At 47.6% G+C, this 9,981-nt stretch overlaps 1 pseudogene; it reads left to right on the top strand.

Moving 5' to 3' along the window:
• The first annotated feature begins 794 nt into the window (after positions 1-794).
• On the top strand, positions 795-3,378 carry LOC135975474 (olfactory receptor 11A1-like; annotated as a pseudogene).
• Positions 3,379-9,981: the final 6,603 nt, after the last annotated feature.

The following is a 9,981-nucleotide window of genomic DNA, read 5'->3' as shown; positions in this document are numbered from 1 at the left end:
TAATTACCCTGCCTGCCCACTGGTCTGGGTCTGTCACAGTACCTACCAGCCTTTGGAAATCTGCCCTGAAAGTCACACAAGGGGTTGGTGAAGAAGCAGGGAACTGAACCAACATTTGCCGAATCCAAGGCCAGCGCTTCAAACACGGGAGCAGCCTCCATTCCTCTCTCACCTCCCCTCCTCACCCCTACAGCGTTGTGCCCTCACTGGCAGCTCCGCCGTCACGGGGCGCTGAGTGAACGGCCGTGGGGAAAGCAGAGCTGCAGTTGGCTGCTGCGCTCGGTGCTCGGGGGCAGACACCGGCTGTAAGTAGACTTGGCAACATCGGTTTCTTTCTCCCCTTAGAGGGTTAATATTGGGATTATTTTATCTTTCAGATTTTTGCCCCAATTTTTAACTATTAAGTTTTACAGTCACAGGAAGCTCAGGAGGGTTAAGGTGCACATCAGGGCGAGGGCAGCGCTGCCAATGGGGGGGAGGGGGGGTGGCTCCCGACCAGCTGAGGGACCCAAGACACCAGGGCACATGGGGCAGGGAAGGCGGCTGCTCTGGCCCAGTGGAGCAGAGATCCATGGACAGGGCTGGGAGCAGGAGGAGGAGGCGGTGAGTCCCCGGCCACGGGAGTGGTCACCTCATTGTTGAACAGCACCGTCGATGGGAAGAAACCATTCAGTAGCGGGGTGGCCTCCGCACAGCCAGAGACTCACCATCCTCCTCACAGCCCAGGCCCGCCAGGGCCGCAGCCTTCCCCGCACCTTACGCCTGCAGGGATGGGTGTCGCCAGTCATGCGGCCATGCAGGAAGCCCTCAGCAACTCTGCTGTCCCAGCCCCGCTCATTGACTCCCGGGACCGCTGGGTGCAGAGGGCTCCCTGCCCGGCCGCAGGGCCGGTGACACCGTCGCTGTGGGTGCAAGGTGCAGGGACAGGCTGCACTAACCTCCACTCTTACTGACAGTTTCTGTTGTTCGTTTGGTTTTATCAGCTGATATCGACCTTTCCCAACGTCTGCTGATGGAAATCAAATCCAGCCGAGCTGTACGTTTAAAGAAAGCTCAAGGCGTTTGCTGTCCAAATCCCTTTGAAATCAAAGGGGCCCATCCTAGAAGTCAGTGGAAATTTTAACTTAGATGTCAGCGGAGCAGTCTCGGACAGAACAGAATTATTCCCGGGGTGTAAAATTAAACTTGTGCATAACTCTGTGCAGGATCTGGGCCTTATTGAGCAATTAATAAAGATTAGTAAATCGGTCCAGGAAAAGTTACAACCTCACCCACCCTCTCTCTTTAAGGATCAGTAATGGGGAGAGACACAGTAATGGCAGACTAGAGAGCGAGGGGGGATTAATATTTCTTTTAACCAAAGATAAAGAAGAAAACAAAGAGCTGGTCAATATTTCTGATTGACATTTTTGATGAAAAAAAGTTTTGTTGATACAAATCAAAATGTTCCAGGGAACAGATCAATTTCTGTGCAATTTTGATTAGGAAAAAAGTTATTGTATAGAGCTTTATGAAATAAAATAATATAAAATAAATAGAAATAAATGTAAAGATCTATAATACACAATGTAATATCCTATAAAAATATCATAGAAAAAATAAAAAATAGGTAAAAACATTTTAAAAAGTAGAATTGGAATGAAATCCCACATTTGAAATCATGCAATTCCGATGAAATGGAAATTTGGATCCTACACCACTCTCATAATGTGAAAATTGCACATTTCTTACACATTATGAATTTTATCCAGAATTTTTTCTTGCAAGGGAGGATCAATTTCTAGCTAATGTGGTGGTTTCTAGCAGGAGTTGGTTTGGTTTTGGTTTTTAATGAAGATCTCATCTCCATATGTCGAGTGTCCGACGGCAGGACAATGAAGTATTGTCCTGGGGAAGGAGAGGCATTGGTCTGATGATAAAAACTTTCCAATGGCTCTGCTAGAGTTAGGTGGCCCATTTCCACTGCAATTCACTTGGAGTTGGCTGCCCACACACTGCAATTCCCAGCCTTTCTTGTTTAGTTTGTTTCTCTGTTGAGGCTCCCTCTACAATATCCAATCCTGGCCCAGTTCGCCCCTGGATCTCCAATCGATAAAGGCCATTGCCCTGCTCTGACACACCAGGTAGTGAAACATGTGACGATTTGAAGCAACATATTTTTGTACTGTTGTACCTAAGCCCCATCACCCTAATATTTGAGTGCTTGGTGCCATCTCTCAAGTTACTACACGAGTTTCCAGAGATATTAATGTTTTGTTGAACCTGAAGTCTGCTCAGATATGAAATCTGCCCCTGGGATCACGAGATGGCATTTCCCCTCCCCTGGCCTCCATTCTCCACTCACCCATATTTCCAGTAGCTAGCAGGGGGACAATGAAAAAAAAGGTTATGTTTTATCGAGTGAATTTTCTTCATTTATGTGGCAAAGTTCATTTCTTTCCCGTAGGGAAACCAAAAGTCCATCACAGAATTCATCCTCCTGGGATTCGGGGATCTCCCAGAACTGCAGGTACTTCTCTTCCTCCTGTTCCTAGTGATCTACATTGCGACCGTGGCAGGGAACGTCCTTATCGTTGTGCTAGTTGTGACTGATCAGCACCTTCACAGCCCCATGTACTTCTTCCTGGGGAACTTGGCCTGCTTGGAGACCTGCTACAGCTCCACCCTCCTGCCCAGGATGATGGCTGGTCCCCTGGCTGGGGACAGGACTATTTCATTCAATGGGTGTGTCACACAATTTTATTTCATTGGTTCTCTGATTGCTACAGAACGCCTTCTCTGATCAGTGATGTCTTATGATCGGTATTTAGCCATATGCAATCCTATGCGCTATCCAACCCGTGTGAGTCACAGGTCTTACCTGAAGCTCGCAGGTGGCTGTTGGATAGGTGGATTCCTAGGTAATAGTATAAATATGTTGTCGATATCTCAGTTAATATTCTGTGGGCCCAATTGTATTGACCATTTTTTTTGTGATCTCATCCCCCTTGTAAAACTCTCCTGCAATGACCCTCACCTGATGGAAATGGTGACTTTCACACTCAGCTTGTTTTTCTCACTGGTCCCATTCCTGCTTACCTTCATATCCTACATCTGCATCATCTCCACCATCCTGAGAATCCCGTCCAGCACCGGGAGGCGAAAGGCCTTTTATACCTGCTCCTCCCACCTCATCGTGGTGAGCATTTATTATTCAACTCTGCTGACTGTGTATATGTTCCCAACCACCGACATCCTGAGCGACTTCAAGAAAGTTCTGTCTGTTGCCTACACAGTCCTGACTCCCTGGTCAATCCCCTCATCTACAGCCTGAGAAACAAAGAGGTCCAGGAGGCCCTGAGGAAAGCTTGTAGAAAGTTCATGTTTGGACCACGCTAACCTGTCAATTTCCTTGGATTAAAATAGATATAACATGGGTTGGGGTAGGGCCTGAAGCGAATCCTGCTGTAGTCCCAGGTCGTGTTTCCCTGAGCTTCATTGGGCTTCATGTCCTGCTCTTACACAGTGTCTCACACCTTTCCAGACGACTTTACCCCCTTCAGGAGTCTGATTTCTCTTGCCTATCTCCAAGTTTCACCTCACTTAAAAACTGTTTGCTTACAAAATCAGACATAAAAATACAAAACTATCACAGTGCACTGCTACTGAAAAACTGCCGAGTTTCTCATTGTTACCATATAATTATGAAATAAATAAATTAGAATACAAATATTGTTCTTACATTTCAGTGTATAGGCTATAGAGCAGTATACACAAGTCATTGTCTGTATGAAATTTTAGTTTGTACAGACTTTGCTAGTGCTTTTTATGGGGCCTGTTGTAAATCTAGGCAAATCTCTAGATGAGCTGATGTACCCCCTGGAACACCTCTATGTACCCCCAAGCTACACATGGCCCTGGTTGAGAACCACTGCTCTGACAGCCCTGGGAGACAATGGAGATGGAGAGACCTCTTAAAACCTGGGACCCCAGTCTTGTTAGGGCCTGTCTCAGATTCCACAGGGGGGTTTCACTGGGCTAGTGCGAGACTTGAGCTTGTGGCTGCTCAAAGTTCAGACAATGACCCGCGATTGTGCTCAGTGAGAGGGTGCAGGTGAAATGGACTCAGCAGGAACGCTCAGTGTCCGTTCATTGTAAGATGGGAGACTTCTAGATACACACACACGGAAACACACACGTACACACACGTATACATACATGAACACATATACACATGCATGCATGCATGTGTGCATACATGCATACACACATGCACACTTACCCAGACACACGCACGCACACAGACACACATGCACACATGGACGCACACACACATGCATACGCACACCCGCATGCACACATACACAAATGCAAGCACATATACACACATGCACACATATGCCCACACACATATGCACACGCACATACACACACACATATATGCATGCACACACACACATACGCACACACTTACAAATGCACACATACATACATGCATGCACACACATACACACACGCACCCATACGCAAACACAAACACACGGATGCACACACTCACACACACACATGCACACATACAAAAACGCACTCATATGCACACACACACATACACACACATGCATGCATATTCACACATACCCACACACACACACATACGCATACGCACACATACACAAAAATATATGATACCTACATTATTAAAACATAGGTTTGCAACATCTGCCTGGAATTCAGTGTTAGGTGATTGTACCATTAACGTTTGTTTCCTAGTGTGTATTTCATCCCCAGGCTGCTTTTCAAAGGAAGAGAAAAGCCAGAGGAAACTCTCTGGCCTTGGCCACAGGACGCCAGCGCAGAACTCGTATTTGCCCACTTTACAGCCACGATTTAGGGCCAGGTGATTCCAGATACTTGGGGGCCCAGTGGGATTTTCCAAAGTATCTGGGCACCTGGCCTGTGGGATGGGCCCTGGAGGAGTCAGGCAGGGGAACGCCCACCTTCCCCAGGGTTGTGCGTCACTTCGGGGCCTCGGCGTCCGGATGCCTGGGGTGGGGCTGCAGAGGCACGTCCGGGGGCACCTACAGCCCGTTTACTGCAAACACTTGGGTGCCTGCAGGGTTTGCCAGCAGCCGAGCTGGGTTTGTGAATCCCGGGGCCGGACTCTGGGATTCGGGTGCCTAAAGTGGGAGCTTTGTGATTTTAGCCCGAGCTCCTCACCCTTAACCTCATGTTATAGCTGGGGAAAGTCAGGCAGAACGAGGTGACGTTACCCGCCCAGAGTCACTCAGCGGGCTCGTGGCAGGAAACCATCTCTCCAGAGTCCCAGTCCAGTGCCCTGTCTGCTCCACCACTTCCAGTTGTAATTGACAATGGGACCGAAGGGTGTTAGGAGCTCAACTCCCATTCACTGCCCATAGGATTTGGGTGCCTAACATCGGCCTCTTATGGGAAAACCCAGCTTGTCCATTTACAGCCAAACCACTAGCGTGAGAATTCCTTCCACTCCCAGGGAATGTTTCCCACCAGTTCCTTCTCAGGTTTTACCTTGTTCCATGAGACCCTAATAACTGCGTGTCTGTCACTGAGAGCATCGTGCAATAGAAGAACTAAACTGAATCTTCTCTTTCTGTCGTCTCTGTTGTCAGATCTCCCGTTATCCGTCCCCTTCGTGTCCAGAGTGAGGAATAAAGGTGCAAGGCTTGTCTACACATACAGGTTGCACCATGTTACCTACATCTGCCTGTCCCTGCCTGTGACAGGGCCGCATGCCCTTGGGCTGGAGAGCCGGGGGCCAAGCCAGCCCTGGCTAGAGAAGGGTCCCCACCTGAGGGGAATCAGGCCATTTCCAATAAAGGGCTGAAAAGGGCCAGACTAAGAGGCAAACTCGGGAGGCGGTGTGTTTGGGGTCAGACAGCAATGATGGGGGGGCTGTAGCTCATTATTATGATGCATTGGCCGAGCTGGGGAACAGTTTGGGGACAGGAATAGTAGGAGTGATGTAAGTCAGCACTGACGCATCTCACCAAAGCTGTGAAGGGAGCTAACCCTGGGATACCAGAGGGATTGTGTGTTAGGAATAATGGACTTCAGCAGAGATGGGTGTGGGGCAGCCCGGGGCTGGGATAGCAGGGGCTGCAGACTGGGACTCGTGGCAATGACAGAACTGTGCGTGTGTGAACACAGAGATGGAAGGGTGGAAGGGGCTGTGGGCTCGGACTGAGGGGCACTGGCAGAGCTGGGGTGCGTGGGCAGCACAACAAGGCCTGTCACAACCCAGGTACGTTGGCTGAGCTCCGTTCCCGAGGCCTAGAAATCTGAAATTGCCTCTTTCTCCCCACACCTGGGCTGCACTGCTTGGCTAACCAAGTGGGAATCTGAGATCTGTTTCCATGCCAGTTTCATTGCAGCCATCCCTCCCCCTTGCATTCCCTCGCTCTCGGGGGGTCTGATGGAATTTATGAAGGAAGGGATCGCTGTTCACAGGGGCTGGGAGTGAAGGGCTCGACCATTTCGCTTCAACCATTGGGGGCTACTTGCCATAGGAACAGACTCATCCCTTCCTTTGTCTAACTTCAATCAGTGCCTTTGACTTTCTCTTCTAATCAGCCCCGATGGGACTGTCGCTGCAACCTGCATTTACCAACAGTGTTTCCAGTCTAATGGCCCTCGACGGGACCCATTAAAATAACAAGTAACTTTTTCTGCCACTGGAAGAACCTTGAGAGGTTTGTTAAATCTCCAGGCAGTGCCCAGGTCTCAGCTGGGTTTAACATTCCTGAGTGCTGATTAAGGCACGTGAAGTGTTAATGACCATTGTGACCTTCTTTAAATCTCTCTAGAGTCACAGGTGCTGCGTGGCTCACTGGAGAGGTTTCTTTTTAATAGGTGTGTTGCTAACTCGGGTGGTTTTAACAAGCACATAATGAAGCAGGATTTTCTAAATTATTTTTTGAATTATTTTTATCTAAGCAAAGCATCAGTGAAATTAACATGTTCCAAATGAAACTGATCTGGTTCCTTCACACTGGGGATCTGTCACAGCAAATCTGTGATCAGACCTATAGAATCAGCTGCATCCTTAAGGTCAAGCACCTTATGCCCCATGGACAGACCGTTCATTGCCACTTCTCTGATCAGCCACCAGGCACCAAGATAGCACTTGTTACAGTCTATCCCCTTCCCACTGCTGTCCTTAGAGTGTTACAGTCACACTGACGGCCTCTTGCCAGCTCCAATTCACAGCTGCTTTGTCTGTGAAATTACCAGCACACAGAGTGAGAAGGAATGTTCCTTCGTTACCAAATATCAGGTTATATCTGTAAATTGAATTTAGTGCCTGTGGCTGTGACATGACCCCACTCAGCAGCCCCTGCTCACTGAAGTCCACTTCCACAGGGAAAGATCCATTAGCGATAGATAGATAGATAGATAGATAGATAGATAGATAGATAGATAGATAGTAAACACATTTAGCCAGGTGGACCGAGAGATGATTAGACAGATGAACAGCTTGGAAGGCAGATTCACTGAAGTGTAGACAGACAATGAACCAGACCAAGGGGTAGAGACTTGGATGGACAAATAGCAGAAGGAGGAGAAAATGCAGTGGATCTAATTTACCTCAATTTCAGTAGGGCATTTGATATGGTTCCACATGGGGAATTATTAGCTAAATTGGAAAAGATGGGGATCAATATGAAAATTGAATGGTGGATAAGGAACTGGATAAAGGGGAGACCACAACGGGTCATACAGAGAGATGAACTGTCAGGCTGGAGGGAGGTTACTAGTGGGGTTCCTCAGGGATCGGTTTTGGGACCAATCTTATTTAATCTTTTTATTACTGACCTTGGCACAAAAAGTGGGAATGTGCTAATAAAGTTTGCGGATGACACAAAGTTGGGAGGTATTGCCAATACAGAGAAGGACTGGGATATCATGCAGGAAGATCTGGATGACCTTGTAAACTGGAGTAATAGTAATAGGATGAAATTTAATAGTGAAAAGTGCAAGGTCATGCATTTAGGGATTAATAACAAGAATTTTGGTTATAAAGTGGGGACACATCAGTTGGAAGTAACAGTGGAGGAGAAGGACCTCGGAGTATTGGTTGATCACAGAATGACTATGAGCCACCAATGTGATATGGCCGTGAAAAAAGCTAATGCGGTTTTGGGATGCATCAGGCGAGGTATTTCCAGTAGAGATAAGGAGGTGTTAGTACCGTTATACAAGGCACTGGTGAGACCTCATCTGGAATATTGTGTGCAGTTCTGGTCTCCCATGTTTAAGAAGGATGAATTCAAACTGGAACAGGTTCGGAGAAGGGCTACTAGGATGATCCAAAGAATGGAAAACCTATCTGATGAAAGGAGACTCAAAGAGCTTGGCTTGTTTAGCCTAACCAAAAGAAGGCTGAGGGGAGATATGATTGCTCTCTATAAATGTATCAGAGGGATAAACACCAGGGAGGAAGAGGAATTATTTAAGCTCAGTACCAATGTGGACACAAGAACAAATGGATATAAACTGGCTATCGGGAAGTTTAGACTTGAAATTAGACGAAGGTTTCTAATCATAAGAGGAATGAAGTTCTGGAACAGCCTTCCAAGGGAAGTAGTGGGGGCAAAAGATATATCTGGCTTCAAGACTAAGCTTGATAAATTTAAGGAGGGGATTATATAATGGGATAGCCTAATTTTGGCAATTAATTGTCTTTGACTACTAGCAGTAAATATGCCCAATGGCTTGTGATGGGATGTTAGATAAGGTGGGATCTGAGTTATTACAGAGAATTCTTTCCTGGGTGTCTGGCTGGTGAGTCTTGCCCACATGCTCAGGGTTTAGCTGATCGCCATATTTGGGGTTGGGAAGGAATTTTCCTCCAGGGCAGATTAGCAAAAGCCCTGTTTTGTTTTGTTTTCTTTTTGCCTTCCTCTGCAGTGTGGGGCACGGGTCACTTGCTGGAAGATTCTCTGTACCTTGAAGTCTTTAAACCATGATTTGAGGACTTCAATGGCTCAGACACAGATTTGATACAGGAGTGGGTGGGTGAGATTCTGTGGCCTGCATTGTGCAGGAGGTCAGACTAGATGATCCTAATGGTCCCTTCTGAGCTTAAAGTCTATGATTCCATGAAAATGGACAGCCATCTTGATAGACAGACAGCAAGAAAGACAATTAGATGGATGGACAGATGATTATACAGATGGACAGTTGGATGGCTGGATAGTTGGATAAAGAGATGATTAGGTAGATCAGTGGGGATACATGTGCATGCTCTCTGTCTCGCCCCCCCCTCCCCCGACACACCCCACATCAGGCAGTGTGCTCCATAAGTGCCCCAAGGTGCTCATTTCTATGGGTCAGAACCCAGAAATTTGTTCACACTCCATGTCTATTGTCCCTTCATGCGGCATCTGAACCTGCCAGGAAGGAGGCCAATTGGTGTGGTCCACATGTGGCTGTTTGTCCAACTAAGGGCAGGGCTGAATGACCAGGGCTGTGAAATTCAGTTCTGGATTCTGAAACTCACCAGGTTTATTGGGGGTGTTTGGATCTGAGTTTTTTGTCTCAGATCCTGAAGTCCAGGAAGCTTCATTCAGGTCCGTTGCTGCTGTGGATTAGACTGAGACCAGCAAGTGATTCCCAGAGCGGCTGGACAGAGCTGCAAGACCGTGGCAATACACACTTGCTGCCAGTGATGCAGATGGCCCCATGGATGTCTTAGACAGGGGTGCATCTAGCATCAGTCAGTTGAAGGCGCAGCTCTATGGAGAACCATTGTGCCTGGACATCAGTGGTACGGGCAGCGATCAGGGAGACATTTGGAACATCGGGCTAGCTCCTCACTCTCATTTTCACCACCCAACTCAGTTGTTCACAGTGGAGCTACTTTCACTTACCCCAGCTGCGGGTCTCCCTTCACCCGTCAGTTACACAGAAAATCACAACTCTCACAAACACTAACAAAGAATTCATTTCCAAGCACGCACACACTGA

The sequence above is a fragment of the Chrysemys picta genome, chromosome 13 (assembly GCF_011386835.1).
Source record: "Chrysemys picta bellii isolate R12L10 chromosome 13, ASM1138683v2, whole genome shotgun sequence".
In the NCBI taxonomy this organism is placed as follows: Eukaryota; Metazoa; Chordata; order Testudines; family Emydidae; genus Chrysemys; species Chrysemys picta.
The sequence above is the reverse complement of the archived record's forward strand: the minus strand, read 5'-3'. Positions and strand labels throughout refer to the sequence as shown.